Raw genomic sequence first — 18,247 nt, forward strand, 5'->3', positions numbered from 1 at the left:
TCGTGTGCGTTTAGGGTTTCCGTGAACATTCCCATGGAAACTAGCCCGGAAACTGCTAAAGATTCATCGTTCTTACGAATTTCCAGACTTATAGTGGTCCGATCCTGGCCAGGTTTCGATCTCGGAGCCAGCATCTATCTCGAAGTTGACGAATTTATGTGCGTTTAGGGTTTCTGATAATATTCCCATGGAATCTAGCCTGGAAACTGCTAAAGATTCATCGTTCTTACGAATTTCCATATTATAGTGGTCCGATCATGGCCAGGTTTCGATCTCGGAGCCAATATATATCTTGAAGTTGACGAATTTGCAGACTTATAGTGGTCTGATCCTGGCCAGGTTCCGATCTCGGAGCCAGTATCTATCTCGAAGTTGACGATTCGTATGCGTTTAGGGTTTCTAAGAATATTCCAATGGAATATTGGCATGAAACGCTAAATATTCATTGTTCTGACGAATTTCCAGACTTTTAGTGGTCAGATCCTGGCCAGGTTTCAAACTCGGAGCCAGTATCTATCTCCAAGTTGACGAATTCGTGTGCGTTTAGGGTTTCTGAGAATATTCCCATGGTATCTAGCCCGGAAACTGCTAAAGATTCATCGTTCTTACGAATTTCCAGACTTACAGTGGTCCGATCCTGGCCAGGTTTCGATCTCGGAGCCATTATCTATCTTGAAGTTGACGAATTCGTGTGTGTTTAGGGTTTCTGAGAATATTCCCATGGAATTTTGGCAGGAAACTGCTAAAGATTCATCGTTCTTACGAATTTCCAGACTTATAGTGGTCCGATCCTGACCAGGTTTAGATCTCGGAGCCAGTATCTGTCTCGAATTTAACGAATTCGTGTGCATTTAGGGTTTCCGTGAACATTCCCATGGAATCTAGCCCGGAAACTGCTAAAGATTCATCGTTTTTACGAATTTCCAGAGTTATAGTGGTCCGATCCTGGGCAGGTTTCGATCTCGGAGCCAGCATCTATCTCGAAGTTGACGAATTTGTGTGCGTTTAGGGTTTCTGAGAATATTACCATGGAATCTTGGCAGGAAACTGCTAAAGATTCATAGTTCTTAAGAATTTCCAGACTTATAGTGGTCCGATCCTGGCCAGTTTTCGATCTCTGAGCCAGTATCTTTCTCGAATTTAACGAATTCGTGTGCGTTTAGGGTTTCCGTGAACATTCCCATGGAATCTAGCCCGAAAACCGCTAAAGATTCATCGTTCTTACGAATTTCCAGACTTATAGTGGTCCGATCCTGGCCAGGTTTCGATCTCGGAGCCAGCATCTATCTCGAAGTTGACGAATTTGTGTGCGTTTAGGGTTTCTGATAATATTCCCATGGAATCTAGCCTGGAAACTGCTAAGGATTCATCGTTCTTACGAATTTCCATATTATAGTGGTCCGATCATGGCCAGGTTTCGATCTCGGAGCGAATATATATCTTGAAGTTGACGAATTCGTGTGTGTTTAGGGTTTCCGTGAATACTCCCATGAATCTATCCCGGAAACTGCTAAAAATTCATCGTTCTGACGAATTTCCAGACTTATAGTGGTCTCATCCAGGCCAGGTTTCGATCTCGGAGCCAGAATCTATTTCTAAGTTGACGAATTTGTGTGCGTTTAAGGTTTCTGAGAATATTCCCATGGAATCTAGCCCGGAAACTGCTAAAGATTCATCGTTCTCACAAATTTTTAGACTTATAGTGGTCTGATCTTGGCCAGGTTTCGATCTCGGAGCCTGTATCTATCTCGAAGTTGACAAATTCGTGTGCGTTTAGGGTTTCTGAGAATATTCCCATGGAATCTTGGACAAAACCTGCTAAAGATTCATCGTTCTTAAGAATTTCCAGACTTATAGTGCTCCGATCCTGGCCAGGTTTCGATCTCGGAGCCAGTATCTATCTCGAAGTTGACGAATTCGTGTGCGTTTAGAATTTCTGAGAATATGCCCATGGAATCTTGACCGGAAATTGCTAAAGATTCATCGTTCTTACGAATTTCCGGACTTATAGTGGTCCGATGCTGGCCAGGTTTCGATCTCGGAGCTAGTATCTATGTCGAAGTTGACGAATTTGTGTGCGTTAGGGTTTCTGAGAATATTCCCATGGAATCTTGGCTGGAAACTACTAAAGATTTATTGTTCTTATGAATTTCCAGACTTATAGTGGTCCGACTCTTGCCAGGTTTCGATCTCGGAGCCAGTATTTATCTCGAAGTTGACGAATTCGTGTGCGTTTATAATTTCTGTGAATATTCCCATGGAATCTTGGCCGAAAATTGCTAAAGATTCATCGTTCTTACGAATTTCCAGACTTATAGTGGTCCGATCCTGGCCAGGTTTCGATCTCGGAGCTAGTATCTATCTCGAAGTTGACGAATTTGTGTGCGTTTAGGGTTTCTGAGAATATTCCCATGGAATCTTGGCCGGAAACTCCTAAAGATTCATCGTTCTTACGAATTTCCAGACTTATAGTGGTCTGATCCTAGCTAGGTTTCGATCTCGGAGCCAGTATCTATCTCGAAGTTGACGAATTCGTGTGCGTTTTGGGTTTCTCAAAATATTCCCATGGAATCTTGGCCGAAAACTGCTAAAGATTCATCGTACTGACGAATTTCCAGCCTTATAGTGATCCGATCCTGGCCAGGTTTCGATATCGGAGCTAGTATCTATCTCGAAGTTGACGAATTCATGTTCGTTTAGGGTTTCTGAGAATCTAGCCCGGAAACTGCTAAAGATTCATCGTTCTGACGAATTTCCAGACTTATAGTGGTCCGATCCTGGCTAGGTTTGGATCTCGGATCCAGTATTTATCTCGAAGTTGACGAATTCATGTGCGTTTAGGGTTTCTGAGAATATTCCCATGGAATCTATCCCGGAAACTGCTAAAGATTCATCGTTTTGACGAATTTCCAAACTTATAGTGGTCCGATCCTGGCCAGATTTCGATCTCGGAGCCAGTATATCTATCTCGAAGTTGACGAATTCGTATGCGTTTAGGGTTTCTGAGAATATTCCCATGGAATCTTGGACAGAAACTGCTAAAGATTCATCGTTCTTACGAATTTCCAGACTTATAGTGGTCTGATCCAGACCAGGTTTCGATCTCGGAGCCAGTATCTATTTCGAAGTTGACGAATTTGTTTGTGTTTAGGGTTTCTGAGAATATTCCAATGGAATCTTGGCCGGAAATTGCTAAAGATTCATCGTTCTTACGAATTTCCAGACTTATAGTGGTTTGATCCTGGCCAGGTTTCGATCTCGGAGCCAGTATCTATCTCGAAGTTGACGAATTTGTGTGCGTTTAGGGTTTCTGAGAATATTCCCATGGAATCTTAGCCGGAAACTGCTAAAGATTTATCGTTCTTACGAATTTCCAGACTTATAGTGGTCTGATCCTGTCCAGGTTTCGATCTCGGAGCCAGTATCTATCTCGAAGTTGACGAATTCGTGTGCGTTTAGGGTTTCTAAGAATATTCCCATGGAATCTTTGCCGGAAACTGCTAAAGATTCGTCGTTCTGATGAATTTCCAGACTTATAGTGGTCCAATCCTGGCCAGGTTTCGATCTCGGAGCCAGTATCTATCTCGAAGTTGACGAATTCATGTGCGATAAGGGTTTCTGAGAATATTCCCATGGAATCTTGGTCGGAAACTGTTAAGATTCATCGTTCTTACGAATTTCCGGACTTATAGTGGTCCGATCCTGGGCAGTTTTCGATCTCGGAGCCAGTATCTATCTCGAAGTTAACGAATTCGTGTGCGTTTAGGGTTTCCGTTAACATTCCCATAGAATCTAACCCGGAAACTGCTAAGGATTCATCGTTCTTACCAATTTCCAGACTTATAGTGGTCCGATCCTGGACATGTTTCGATCTCGGAGCCAGTATCTGTCTCGAAGTTGACGAATTTGTGTGCGTTTAGGGTTTCTGAGAATATTCTCATGGAATCTTGGACGTAAATTGCTAAAGATTCATCGTTCTTACGAATTTCCAGACTTATAGTGGTCCGATCCTGGCCAGGTTTCGATCTCGGAGCCAGTATCTATCTCGAAGTTGACGAATTTGTGTTCGTTTAGGGTTTCTGAGAATATTCCCATGGAATCTTGACCGGAAACTGCTAAAGATTCATCGTTCTTACGAATTTCCAGACTTATAAGGGTCTGATCCTGGCCAGGTTTCGATCTCGGAGCCAGTATCTATCTCGAAGTTGACGAATTCGTATGCGTTTAGGGTTTCTAAGAATATTCCAATGGAATATTGGCCTGAAACTGCTAAAGATTCATTGTTCTGACGAATTTCCAGACTTATAGTGGTCCGATCCTGGCCAGGTTTCAATCTCGGAGCCAGTATCTATCTCGAAGTTAACGAATTCGTGTGCGTTTAGGGTTTCTGAGAATATTCCCATGGAATCATAGCCGGAAACTGCTAAAGATTCATCGTTCTTATGAATTTCCAGACTTATAGTGGTCCGATCCTGGCCAGGTTTCGATCTCAGAGCCAGTATCTGTCTCGAAGTTAACGAATTCGTGTACGTTTAGGGTTTCCGTGAACATTCCCATGGAATATAGACCGGAAACTGCTAAAGATTCATCGTTCTTACGAATTTCCAGACTCACAGTGGTCCGATCCTGGCCAGGTTTCGATCTCGGAGCCATTATCTATCTCGAAGTTGACGAATTCGTGTGCGTTTAGGGTTTCTGAGAATATTCCCATGGAATTTTTGCAGGAAACTGCTAAAGATTCATCGTTCTTACAAATTTCCAGACTTATAGTGGTCCGATCCTGGCCAGGTTTCGATCTCAGAGCTAGTATCTTTCTCGAATTTAACGAATTCGTGTGCGTTAAGGGTTTCCGTGAACATTCCCATGGAATCTAGCCCGGAAACTGCTAAAGATTCATCGTTCTTACGAATTTCCATATTATAGTGGTCCGATCATGGACAGGTTTCGATCTCGGAGCCAATATATATCTTGAAGTTGACGAATTCCTGTGTGTTTAGGGTTTCCGTGAATACTCCCATGGAATCTATCCCGGAAACTGCTAAAAATTCATCGTTCTGACGAATTTCCAGACTTATAGTGGTATCATCCAGGTCAGGTTTCGATCTCGGAGCCAGTATCTATCTCGAAGTTGACGAATTTGTGTGCGTTTAAGGTTTCTGAGAATATTCCCATGGAATCTAGCCCGGAAACTGCTAAAGATTCATCGTTCTCACAAATTTCTAGACTTATAGTGGTCTGATCTTGGCCAGGTTTCGATCTCGGAGCCAGTATCTATCTCGAAGTTGACAAATTCGTGTGCGTTTAGGGTTTCTGAGAATATTCCCATGGAATCTTGGACAAAAACTGCTAAAGATTCATCGTTCTTAAGAATTTCAAGACTTATAGTGCTCCGATCCTGGCCAGGTTTCGATCTCGGAGCCACTATCTATCTCGAAGTTGAAGAATTCATGTGCGTTTAGAATTTCTGAGAATATTCCCATGGAATCTTGACCGGAAATTGCTAAAGATTCATCGTTCTTACGAATTTCCGGACTTATAGTGGTCCGATCCTGGCCAGGTTTCGATCTCGGAGCTAGTATCTATCTCGAAGTTGACGAATTTGTGTGCGTTCGGGTTTCTGAGAATATTCCCATGGAATCTTGGCTGGAAACTGCTAAAGATTTATTGTTCTTATGAATTTCCAGACTTATAGTGGTCCGACTCTGGCCAGGTTTCGATCTCGGAGCCAGTATTTATCTCGAAGTTGACGAATTCGTGTGCGTTTAGAATTTCTGTGAATATTCCCATGGAATCTTGGCCGAAAATTACTAAAGATTCATCGTTCTTACGAATTTCCAGACTTATAGTGGTCTGATCCTAGCTAGGTTTCGATCTCGGAGCCAGTATCTATCTCGAAGTTGACGAATTCGTGTGCGTTTTGGGTTTCTCAGAATATTCCCATGGAATCTTGGCCGAAAACTGCTAAAGATTCATCGTACTGACGAATTTCCAGTCTTATAGTTATTCGATCCTGGCCAGGTTTCGATATCGGAGCCAGTATCTATCTCGAAGTTGACGAATTCATGTTCGTTTAGGGTTTCTGAGAATCTAGCCCGGAAACTGCTAAAGATTCATCGTTCTGACGAATTTCCAGAATTATAGTGGTCTGATCCGGGCTAGGTTTCGATCTCGGAGCCAGTATCTTTCTCGAAGTTAACGAATTCGTGTGCGTTTAGGGTTTCCGTGAACATTCGCATAGAATCTAACCCGGAAACTGCTAAGGATTCATCGATCTAACGAATTTCCAGACTTATAGTGGTCTGATCCTGGACAGGTTTCGATCTTGGAGCCAGTATCTATTTCGATCTGGGCAGGAAATTGCTAAAGATTCATCGTTCTTACGAATTTCCAGACTTATAGTGGACCGATCCTGGCCAGGTTTCGATCTCTGAGCCAGTATCTGTCTCGAAGTTGACGAATTTGTATGCATTTAAGGTTTCTGAGAATATTCTAATGGAATCTTGGACGGAAATTGCTAAAGATTCATTGTTCTTACGAATTTCCAGACTTATAATAATCTGATCATGTCCAGGTTTCAATATCGGAGCCAGTATCTATCTCGAAGTTGACGAATTTGTGTTCGTTTAGGGTTTCTGAGAATATTCCCATGGAATCTTGACCGGAAACTGCTAAAGATTCATCGTTCTTACGAATTTCCAGACTTATAGTGGTCTAATACTGGCCAGGTTTCGATCTCGTAGCCAATACCTATCTCGAAGTTGACGAATTTGTGTGCGTTTAGGGTTTCTGATAATATTCCCATGGAATATTGGCCTGAAACTCCTAAAGATTCATCGTTTTGACGAATTTCCAGACTTATAGTGGTCCGATCCTGGCCAGGTTTCGATCTCGGAGCCAGTATCTATCTCGAAGTTGACGAATTTGTGTGCGTTTAGGGTTTCTGATAATATTCCCATGGAATATAGCCTGGAAACTGCTAAGGATTCATCTTTCTTACGAATTTCCATATTATAGTGGTCCGATCATGGCCAGGTTTCGATCTTGGAGCCAATATATATCTTGAAGTTGACGAATTCGTGTGTGTTTAGGGTTTCCGTGAATACTCCCATGGAATCTATCCCGGAAACTGCTAAAAATTCAGCGTTCTGACGAATTTCCAGACTTATAGTGGTCTGATCCAGACCAGGTTTCGATCTCGGAGCCAGTATCTATCTCGAAGTTGACGAATTTATGTGCGTTTATGGTTTCTGAGAATATTCTCATGGAATCTTGGATGGAAATTGCTAAAGATTCATCGTTCTTACGAATTTCCAAACTTATAGCGGTCCGATCCTGGCCAGGTTCCGATCTCGGAGCCAATATCTATCTCGAAGTTGACGAATTTGTGTTCGTTTAGGGTTTCTGAGAATATTCCCATGGAATCTTGATCAGAAACTGCTAAAGATTCATCGTTCTTACGAATTTCCAGACTTATAGTGGTCCGATCCTGGCCAGGTTTTGATCTCGGAGCCAGTATCTATCTCGAAGTTGATGAATTTGTATGCGTTTAGGGTTTCTAAGAATATTCCAATGGAATATTGGCCTGAAACTGCTAAAGATTCATCATTCTGACGAATTTACAGACTTATAGTGGTCCGATCCTGGCCAGGTTTTGATCTCGGAGCCAGTATCTATCTCGAAGTTGACGAATTTGTGTGTGTTTAGGGTTTCTGAGAATATTTCCTTGGAATCTTAGCCGGAAACTGCTAAAGATTCATCGTTCTTACGAATTTCCAGACTTATAGTGGTCTGATCCTGGCCAGGTTTCGATCTCGGAGCCAGTATATATCTCGAAGTTGACGAATTCATGTGCGTTAAGGGTTTCTGAGAATATTCCCATGGAATCTTGGCCGGAAACTGCTAAAGATTCATCGTTCTTACGAATTTCCGGACTTATAGTGGTCCGATCCTGGGCAGGTTTCGATCTCGGAGCCAGTATCTATCTCGAAGTTAACGAATTCGTGTGCGTTTAGGGTTTCCGTGAACATTCCCATAGAATCTAACCCGGAAACTGCTAAGGATTCATAGTTCTTACCAATTTCCAGACTTATAGTGGTCCGATCCTGGACAGGTTTCGATCTCGGAGCCAGTATCTGTCTCGAAGTTGACGAATTTGTGTGCGTTTATGGTTTCTGAGAATATTCTCATGGAATCTTGGATGGAAATTGCTAAAGATTCATCGTTCTTACGAATTTCCAAACTTATAGTGGTCCGATCCTGGCCAGGTTTCGATCTCGGAGCCAGTATCTATCTCGAAGTTGACGAATTCATGTGCGTTAAGGGTTTCTGAGAATATTCCCAAGGAATCTTGGCCGGAAACTGCTAAAGATTCATCGTTCTGACGAATTTCCGGACTTATAGTGGTCCGATCCTGGACAGGTTTCGATCTCGGAGCCAGTATCTATCTCGAAGTTAACGAATTCGTGTGCGTTTAGGGTTTCCGTGAACATTCCCATAGAATCTAATCTGGAAACTGCTAAGGATTTATCGTTCTTACCAATTTCCATACTTATAGTGGTCCGATCCTGGACAGGTTTCGATCTTGGAGCCAGTATCTGTCTCGAAGTTGACGAATTTGTGTGCGTTTATGGTTTCTGAGAATATTCTCATGGAATCTTGGATGGAAATTGCTAAAGGTTCATCGTTCTTACTAATTTCCAAACTTATAGTGGTCCGATCCTGGCCAGGTTCCGATCTCGGAGCCAATATTTATCTCGAAGTTGACGAATTTGTGTTCGTTTAGGGTTTCTGAGAATATTCCCATGGAATCTTGATCAGAAACTGCTAAAGATTCATCGTTCTTACGAATTTCCATACTTATAGTGGTCCAATCCTGGCCAGGTTTCGATCTCGGAGACAGTATCTATCTCGAAGTTGATGAATTTGTATGCGTTTAGGGTTTCTAAGAATATTCCCATGGAATCTTGACAGGAAACTGCTAAAGATTCATCGTTCTTACGAATTTCCAGACTTATAGTGGTCCGATCCTGGCCAGGTTTCGATCTCGTAGCCAATACCTATCTCGAAGTTGACGAATTCATATGCCTTTAGGGTTTCTAAGAATATTCCCATGGAATATTGGCCTGAAACTCCAAAAGATTCATCGTTCTGACGAATTTCCAGACTTATAGTGGTCCGATCCTGGCCAGGTTTCGATCTCGGAGCCAGTATCTATCTCGAAGTTGACGAATTTGTGTGCGTTTAGGGTTTCTGATAATATTCCCATGGAATCTAGCCTGGAAACTGCTAAGGATTCATCGTTCTTACGAATTTCCATATTATAGTGGTCCGATCATGGCCAGGTTTCGATCTTGGAGCCAATATATATCTTGAAGTTGACGAATTCGTGTGTGTTTATGGTTTCCGTGAATACTCCCATGGAATCTATCCCGGAAACTGCTAAAAATTCATCGTTCTGACGAATTTCCAGACTTATAGTGGTCTGATCCAGACCAGGTTTCGATCTCGGAGCCAGTATCTATCTCGAAGTTGACGAATTTGTATGCGTTTATGGTTTCTGAGAATATTCTCATGGAATCTTGGATGGAAATTGCTAAAGATTCATCGTTCTTACGAATTTCCAAACTTATAGCGGTCCGATCCTGGCCAGGTTCCGATCTCGGAGCCAATATCTATCTCGAAGTTGACGAATTTGTGTTCGTTTAGGGTTTCTGAGAATATTCTCATGGAATCTTGATCAGAAACTGCTAAAGATTCATCGTTCTTACGAATTTCCAGACTTATAGTGGTCCGATCCTGGCCAGGTTTCGATTTCGGAGCCAGTATCTATCTCGAAGTTGATGAATTTGTATGCGTTTAGGGTTTCTAAGAATATTCCAATGGAATATTGGCCTGAAACTGCTAAAGATTCATCATTCTGACAAATTTACAGACTTATAGTGGTCCGATCCTGGCCAGGTTTCGATCTCGGAGCCAGTATCTATCTCGAAGTTGACGAATTTGTGTGCGTTTAGGGTTTCTGAGAATATTCCCTTGGAATCTTAGCCGGAAACTGCTAAAGATTCATCGTTCTTACGAATTTCCAGACTTATAGTGGTCTGATCCTGGCCAGGTTTCGATCTCGGAGCCAGTATATATCTCGAAGTTAACGAATTCGTGTGCGTTTAGGGTTTCCGTGAACATTCCCATGGAATCTTTGCCGGAAACTGCTAAAAATTCATCGTTCTTACGAATTTCCAGACTTATAGTGGTCCGATCCTGGGCAGGTTTCCATCTCGGAGCCAGTATCTGTCTCGAAGTTGACGAATTTGTGTGCGTTTATGGTTTCTGAGAATATTCTCATGGAATCTTGGATGGAAATTGCTAAAGATTCATCGTTCTTACGAATTTCCAAACTTATAGTGGTCCGATCCTGGCCAGGTTTCGATCTCGGAGCCAATATCTATCTCGAAGTTGACGAATTCATGTGCGTTAAGGGTTTCTGAGAATATTCCCATGGAATCTTGGCCGGAAACTGCTAAAGATTCATCGTTCTTACGAATTTCCGGACTTATAGTGGTCCGATCCTGGACAGGTTTCGATCTTGGAGCCAGTATATGTCTCGAAGTTGACGAATTTGTGTGCGTTTATGGTTTCTGAGAATATTCTCATGGAATCTTGGATGGAAATTGCTAAAGATTCATCGTTCTTACGAATTTCAAACTTATAGTGGTCCGATCCGGGCCAGGTTCCGATCTCGGAGCCAATATCTATCTCGAAGTTGACGAATTTGTGTTCGTTTAGGGTTTCTGAGAATATTCCCATGGAATCTTGATCAGAAACTGCTAAAGATTCATCGTTCTTACGAATTTCCATACTTATAGTGGTCCGATCCTGGCCAGGTTTCGATCTAGGAGCCAGTATCTATCTCGAAGTTGATGAATTTGTATGCGTTTAGGGTTTTTAAGAATATTCCAATGGAATATTTGCCTGAAACTGCTAAAGATTCATCATTCTGACGAATTTACAGACTTATAGTGGTCCGATCCTGGCCAGGTTTCAATCTCGGAGCCAGTATCTATCTCGAAGTTGACGAATTCGTGTACGTTTAGGGTTTCCGTGAACATTCCCATGGAATCTAGCCCGGAAACTGCTAAAGATTCATCGTTCTTACAAATTTCCAGACTTACAGTGGTCCGGTACTGGCCAGGTTTCGATCTCGGAGCCATTATCTATCTCGAAGTTGACGAATTCGTGTGCGTTTAGGTTTTCTGAGAATATTCCCATGGAATCTTGACAGGAAACTGCTAAAGATTCATCGTTCTTACGAATTTCCAGACTTATAGTGGTCCGATCCAGGCCAGGTTTCGATCTCGGAGCCAGTATCTGTCTCGAATTTAACGAATTCGTGTGCGTTTAGGGTTTCCGTGAACATTCCCATGGAATCTAGCCCGGAAAATGCTAAAGATTCATCGTTCTTACGAATTTCCAGACTTATAGTGGTCCGATCCTGGGCAGGTTTCGATCTCGGAGCCAGCATCTATCTCGAAGTGGACGAATTTGTGTGCGTTTAGGGTTTCTGATAATATTCTCATGCAATCTAGCCTGGAAACTGCTAAAGATTCATCGTGCTTACGAATTTCCAGATTATAGTGGTCCGATCATGGCCAGGTTTCGATCTTGGAGCCAATATATATCTTGAAGTTGACGAATTCGTGTGTGTTTAGGGTTTCCGTGAATACTCCCATGGAATCTATCCCGGAAACTACTAAAAATTCATCGTTCTGACGAATTTCCAGACTTATAGTGGTCTGATCCAGACCAGGTTTCGATCTCGTAGCCAGTATCTATCTCGAAGTTGACGAATTTGTGTGCGTTTATGGTGTCTGAGAATATTCTCATGGAATCTTGGATGGAAATTGCTAAAGATTCATCGTTCTTACGAATTTCCAAACTTATAGCGGTCCGATCCTGGCCAGGTTCCGATCTCGGAGCCAATATCTATCTCGAAGTTGACGAATTTGTGTTCGTTTAGGGTTTCTGAGAATATTCCCATGGAATCTTGATCAGAAACTGCTAAAGATTCATCGTTCTTACGAATTTCCAGACTTATAGTGGTCCGATCCTGGCCAGGTTTCGATCTCGGAGCCAGTATCTATCTCGAAGTTGATGAATTTGTATGCGTTTAGGGTTTCTAAGAATATTCCAATGGAATATTGGCCTGAAACTGCTAAAGATTCATCATTATGACGAATTTACAGACTTATAGTGGTCCGATCCTGGCCAGGTTTCGATCTCGGAGCCAGTATCTATCTCGAAGTTGACGAATTTGTGTGCGTTTAGGGTTTCTGAGAATATTCCCTTGGAATCTTAGCCGGAAACTGCTAAAGATTCATCGTTCTTACGAATTTCCAGACTTACAGTGGTCTGATCCTGGCCAGGTTTCGATCTCGGAGCCAGTATATATCTCGAAGTTGACGAATTCATGTGCGTTAAGGGTTTCTGAGAATATTCCCATGGAATCTTGGCCGGAAACTGCTAAAGATTCATCGTTCTTACGAATTTCCGGACTTATAGTGGTCCGATCATGGCCAGGTTTCGATCTTGGAGCCAATATATATCTTGAAGTTGACGAATTCGTGTGTGTTTAGGGTTTCCGTGAATACTCCCATGGAATCTATCCCGGAAACTGCTAAAAATTCATCGTTCTGACGAATTTCCAGACTTATAGTGGTCTGATCCAGACCAGGTTTCGATCTCGGAGCCAGTATCTATCTCGAAGTTGACGAATTTGTGTGCGTTTATGGTTTCTGAGAATATTCTCATGGAATCTTGGATGGAAATTGCTAAAGATTCATCGTTCTTAAGAATTTCCAAACTTATAGCGGTCCGATCCTGGCCAGGTTCCGATCTCGGAGCCAATATCTATCTCGAAGTTGACGAATTTGTGTTCGTTTAGGGTTTCTGAGAATATTCCCATGGAATCTTGATCAGAAACTGCTAAAGATTCATCGTTCTTACGAATTTCCAGACTTATAGTGGTCCGATCCTGGCCAGGTTTCGATCTCGGAGCCAGTATCTATCTCGAAGTTGATGAATTTGTATGCGTTTAGGGTTTCTAAGAATATTCCAATGGAATATTGGCCTGAAACTGCTAAAGATTCATCATTCTGACGAATTTACAGACTTATAGTGGTCCGATCCTGGCCAGGTTTTGATCTCGGAGCCAGTATCTATCTCGAAGTTGACGAATTTGTGTGTGTTTAGGGTTTCTGAGAATATTTCCTTGGAATCTTAGCCGGAAACTGCTAAAGATTCATCGTTCTTACGAATTTCCAGACTTATAGTGGTCTGATCCTGGCCAGGTTTCGATCTCGGAGCCAGTATATATCTCGAAGTTGACGAATTCATGTGCGTTAAGGGTTTCTGAGAATATTCCCATGGAATCTTGGCCGGAAACTGCTAAAGATTCATCGTTCTTACGAATTTCCGGACTTATAGTGGTCCGATCCTGGGCAGGTTTCGATCTCGGAGCCAGTATCTATCTCGAAGTTAACGAATTCGTGTGCGTTTAGGGTTTCCGTGAACATTCCCATAGAATCTAACCTGGAAACTGCTAAGGATTTATCGTTCTTACCAATTTCCATATTTGTAGTGGTCCGATCCTGGACAGGTTTCGATCTCGGAGCCAGTATCTGTCTCGAAGTTGACGAATTTGTGTGCGTTTATGGTTTCTGAGAATGTTCTCATGGAATCTTGGATGGAAATTGCTAAAGATTCATCGTTCTTACGAATTTCCAAACTTATAGTGGTCCGATCCTGGCCAGGTTTCGATCTCGGAGCCAATATCTATTTCGAAGTTGACGAATTCATGTGCGTTAAGGGTTTCTGAGAATATTCCCATGGAATCTTGGCCGGAAACTGCTAAAGATTCATCGTTCTTACGAATTTCCGGACTTATAGTGGTCCGATCCTGGACAGGTTTCGATCTCGGAGCCAGTATCTATCTCTAAGTTAACGAATTCGTGTGCGTTTAGGGTTTCCGTGAACATTCTCATAAAATCTAACCTGGAAACTGCTAAGGATTTATCGTTCTTACCAATTTCCATACTTATAGTGGTCCGATCCTGGACAGGTTTCGATCTTGGAGCCAGTATCTGTCTCGAAGTTGACGAATTTGTGTGGGTTTATGGTTTCTGAGAATATTCTCATGGAATCTTGGATGGAAATTGCTAAAGATTCATCGTTCTTAAGAATTTCCAAACTTATAGCGGTCCGATCCTGGCCAGGTTCCGATCTCGGAGCCAATATCTATCTCGAAGTTGACGAATTTGTGTTCGTTTAGGGTTTTTGAGAATATTCCCATGGAATCTTGATCAGAAACTGCTAAAGATTCATCGTTCTTACGAATCTCCAGACTTATAGTGGTCCGATCCTGGCCAGGTTTCGATCTCGGAGCCAGTATCTATCTCGAAGTTGATGAATTTGTATGCGTTTAGGGTTTCTAAGAATATTCCAATGGAATATTGGCCTGAAACTGCTAAAGATTCATCATTCTGACGAATTTACATTCTTATAGTGGTCCGATCCTGGCCAGGTTTCGATCTCGGAGCCAATATCTATCTCGAAGTTGACGAATTTGTGTGCGTTTAGGGTTTCTGAGAATATTCCCTTGGAATCTTAGCCGGAAACTGCTAAAGATTCATCGTTCTTACGAATTTCCAGACTTACAGTGGTCTGATCCTGGCCAGGTTTCGATCTCGGAGCCAGTATATATCTCGAAGTTAACGAATTCATGTGCGTTAAGGGTTTCTGAGAATATTCCCATGGAATCTTGGCCGGAAACTGCTAAAGATTCATCGTTCTTACGAATTTCCGGACTTATAGTGGTCCGATCCTGGGCAGGTTTCGATCTCGGAGCCAGTATCTATCTCGAAGTTAACGAATTCGTGTGCGTTTAGGGTTTCCGTGAACATTCCCATAGAATCTAACCCGGAAACTGCTAAGGATTCATAGTTCTTACCAATTTCCAGACTTATAGTGGTCCGATCCTGGACAGGTTTCGATCTCGGAGCCAGTATCTGTCTCGAAGTTGACGAATTTGTGTGCGTTTATGGTTTCTGAGAATATTCTCATGGAATCTTGGATGGAAATTGCTAAAGATTCATCGTTCTTACGAATTTCCAAACTTATAGTGGTCCGATCCTGGCCAGGTTTCGATCTCGGAGCTTATATTTATCTCGAAGTTGACGAATTTGTGTTCGTTTAGGGTTTCTGAGAATATTCCCATGGAATCTTGACCAGAAACTGCTAAAGATTCATCGTTCTTACGAATTTCCAGACTTATAGTGGTCCGATCCTGGCCAGGTTTCGATCTCGGAGCCAGTATCTATCTCGAAGTTGATGAATTTGTATGCGTTTAGGGTTTCTAAGAATATTCCAATGGAATATTGGATTGAAACTGCTAAAGATTCATCGTTCTGACGAATTTCCATACTTATAGTGGTCCGATCCTGGCCAGGTTTCAATCTCGGAGCCAATATCTATCTCGAAGTTGACGAATTCGTGTGTGTTTAGGGTTTCCGTGAATACTCCCATGGAACCTATCCCGGAAACTGCTAAAAATTCATCGTTCTGACGAATTTCCAGACTTATAGTAGTCTGATCCAGGCCAGGTTTCGATCTCGGGGCCAGTATCTATCTCGAAGTTGACGAATTTGTGTGCGTTTAGGGTTTCTGAGAATATTCCCATGGAATCTAGCCCGTAAACTGCTAAAGATTCATCGTTCTTACAAATTTCTAGACTTATAGTGGTCTGATCTTGGCCAGGTTTCGATCTCGGAGCCAGTATCTATCTCTAAGTTGACAAATTCGTGTGCATTTAAGGTTTCTGAAAATATTCCCATGGAATCTTGGACAAAAACTGCTAAAGATTCATCGTTCTTACGAATTTCCAGATTTATAGTGTTATGATCCTGGCCAGGTTTCGATCTCGAAGCCAGTATCTATTTCGAAGTTGACGAATTTGTGTGTGATTAGGGTTTCTGAGAATATTCCCATGGAATCTTGACCGGAAATTGCTAAAGATTCATCGTTCTTACGAATTTCCGGACTTATAGTGGTCCAATCCTAGCAGGTTTCGATCTCGGAGCCAATATCTATCTCGAAGTTGACAAATTCGTGTGCGTTTGGGGTTTGTGAGAATATTCCCATGGAATCTAGCCCGGAAACTGCTAAAGATGCATCGTTCTTATTAATTTCCAGACTTATAGTGGTCCGATCCTTGCCATGTTTCGATCTCAAATCCAGTATCTATCTCGAAGTTGAGGAATTCGTGTGCGTTTAGGGTTTATATGAATATTCCCATGGAATCTTTGCCGGAAACTGCTAAAGATTCATCGTTCTTACCAATTTCCACACTTATAGTGGTCCGATCCTGGCCAGGTTTCGATCTCGGAGCCAGTATCTGTCTCGAAGTTAACGAATTCGTGTGCGTTTAGGGTTTCCGTGAACATTCCCATAGAATCTAACCCGGAAACTGCTAAGGATTCATCGTTCTTACCAATTTCCAGACTTATAGTGGTCCGATCCTGGACAGGTTTCGATCTCGGAGCCAGTATCTGTCTCGAAGTTGACGAATTTGTGTGCGTTTATGGTTTCTGAGAATATTCTCATGGAATCTTGGATGGAAATTGCTAAAGATTCATCGTTCTTACGAATTTCCAAACTTATAGTGGTCCGATCCTGGCCAGGTTTCGATCTCGGAGTCAATATCTATCTCGAAGTTGACGAATTCATGTGCGTTAAGGGTTTCTGAGAATATTCCCATGGAATCTTGGCCGGAAACTGCTAAAGATTCATCGTTCTGACGAATTTCCGGACTTATAGTGGTCCGATCCTGGACAGGTTTCGATCTCGGAGCCAGTATCTATCTCGAAGTTAACGAATTCGTGTGCGTTTAGGGTTTCCGTGAACATTCCCATAGAATCTAACCTGGAAACTGCTAAGGATTTATCGTTCTTACCAATTTCCATACTTATAGTGGTCCGATCCTGGACAGGTTTCGATCTTGGAGCCAGTATCTGTCTCGAAGTTGACGAATTTGTGTGCGTTTATGGTTTCTGAGAATATTCTCATGGAATCTTGGATGGAAATTGCTAAAGATTCATCGTTCTTACGAATTTCCAAACTTATAGTGGTCCGATCCTTGCCAGGTTTCGATCTCGGAGCCAATATCTATCTCGAAGTTGACGAATTCATGTGCGTTAAGGGTTTCTGAGAATATTCCCATGGAATCTTGGCCGGAAACTGCTAAAGATTCATCGTTCTTACGAATTTCCGGACTTATAGTGGTCCGATCCTGGACAGGTTTCGATCTTGGAGCCAGTATCTGTCTCGAAATTGACGAATTTGTGTGCGTTTATGGTTTCTGAGAATATTCTCATGGAATCTTGGATGGAAATTGCTAAAGATTCATCGTTCTTACGAATTTCAAACTTATAGTGGTCCGATCCGGGCCAGGTTCCGATCTCGGAGCCAATATCTATCTCGAAGTTGACGAATTTGTGTTCGTTTAGGGTTTCTGAGAATATTCCCATGGAATCTTGATCAGAAACTGCTAAAGATTCATCGTTCTTACGAATTTCCATACTTATAGTGGTCCGATCCTGGCCAGGTTTCGATCTCGGAGCCAGTATCTATCTCGAAGTTGACGAATTTGTGTTGGTTTAGGGTTTCTGAGAATATTCCCATGGAATCTTGATCAGAAACTGCTAAAGATTCATCGTTCTTACGAATCTCCAGACTTATAGTGGTCCGATCCTGGCCAGGTTTCGATCTCGGAGCCAGTATCTATCTCGAAGTTGATGAATTTGTATGCGTTTAGGGTTTCTAAGAATATTCCAATGGAATATTGGCCTGAAACTGCTAAAGATTCATCATTCTGACGAATTTACAGACTTATAGTGGTCCGATCCTGGCCAGGTTTTGATCTCGGAGCCAGTATCTATCTCGAAGTTGACGAATTTGTGTGTGTTTAGGGTTTCTGAGAATATTTCCTTGGAATCTTAGCCGGAAACTGCTAAAGATTCATCGTTCTTACGAATTTCCAGACTTATAGTGGTCTGATCCTGGCCAGGTTTCGATCTCGGAGCCAGTATATATCTCGAAGTTGACGAATTCATGTGCGTTAAGGGTTTCTGAGAATATTCCCATGGAATCTTGGCCGGAAACTGCTAAAGATTCATCGTTCTTACGAATTTCCGGACTT

Source organism: Papaver somniferum, unplaced genomic scaffold, assembly GCF_003573695.1.
Source record: "Papaver somniferum cultivar HN1 unplaced genomic scaffold, ASM357369v1 unplaced-scaffold_118, whole genome shotgun sequence".
Classification (NCBI taxonomy): domain Eukaryota; kingdom Viridiplantae; phylum Streptophyta; class Magnoliopsida; order Ranunculales; family Papaveraceae; genus Papaver; species Papaver somniferum.